This window comes from Osmia bicornis, unplaced genomic scaffold (assembly GCF_907164935.1).
Source record: "Osmia bicornis bicornis unplaced genomic scaffold, iOsmBic2.1, whole genome shotgun sequence".
NCBI lineage: Eukaryota > Metazoa > Arthropoda > Insecta > Hymenoptera > Megachilidae > Osmia > Osmia bicornis.
The window spans coordinates 120,036-121,122 of NW_025791391.1; the positions used below are offsets into that span (position 1 = coordinate 120,036).

Genomic DNA, 1,087 nt, shown 5'->3' on the forward strand with positions numbered 1-1,087 from the left:
TGGACTCTTCCTTTCCTTTCTTTTTTTTTATACACTACATTCATTTCTTATATTTATTATTATCCATCCGTCGACTGAAATTGCATTGCGGTGTTCCTGTCACTCATGCTTAATCTACCCTATTCACTATATCTACCTTCTTTCTCTATTCTTTTCTATTATCTATTTTCGCTCTTCTTGCTTCTATACTCTTACATGGCTATACTATTACTCGAGTATATGTCCATATTTAGTCATTTACCTAGAATATAGCGCGCTGAAAGAAGCTCGACTGCCAGGGCTATTAGCCCCTTCTTTTTTTAATTTTTTTTTATTCAAATAAACAATGTATAACTCTTTCGAATGCGGGACATATGCAGTGGGAATTCACCCCACTGCATTATTATATTTTTTAAATATTGTATAAAGGGCGAAGACCAAAATCTTGGCAAAATGTATCACTCCAGGGGCTTGCTCCTGGGGAAACATGATTTGTTTAATAAAGCGCCTTTTTATCTGTTCTTATCAGCTTAATATCTGATACACTCCCCATTGGGGAGTCAGAATATTAATCTCATTTTTGAAAAGGGTCGGAATTCGGAGCTTGCTCCGACTCACATATACTACTCTGAACATATCCTCTTTTCTCTTTCTTTTAAAATATTCTGACTCCTCTTCTCTATTCTATATCTAGTCTTCTTTTTGTATTTTTATTTTTTCCCGCGATCGCGTTTTGGCTTTTCCAACGGCGGTGCGACTCGCTTAGCACAGCGGCGACTGACTGCGCGGTAAGTGGAGCTTGGGAGTCTGGTGGTGGTTTTCTGTAGTGTAGCGTTACTGTAGAGTGGTGCCACCTGGAGCAGGCAAAGCGCTGTCGACTCCAGGCGGACTGTTTCGATATATCGAAACCCTTTCGCGTCGTATCCGATACCGGTGCGGCCTTGCTCGCGTTTGTTTTGTTTTGATTCTGTATCTAGCTGTTATCCGTGAGAACGCTGGTCGTTTAAACCGATAACAGGTGTTTGTCCCACTAACCGACTTGCCGAAATCCACTTTTTGCTCTAGTTTTTGTGCTCCCGTATAGGCTAAATATAGACATTTAGACCGT

General features: G+C 40.5%; 1 pseudogene; it reads left to right on the forward strand.

Moving 5' to 3' along the window:
* The first annotated feature begins 469 nt into the window (after nucleotides 1-469).
* On the forward strand, nucleotides 470-622 carry LOC123989129 (annotated as a pseudogene).
* The last annotated feature ends 465 nt before the right edge of the window (nucleotides 623-1,087 follow it).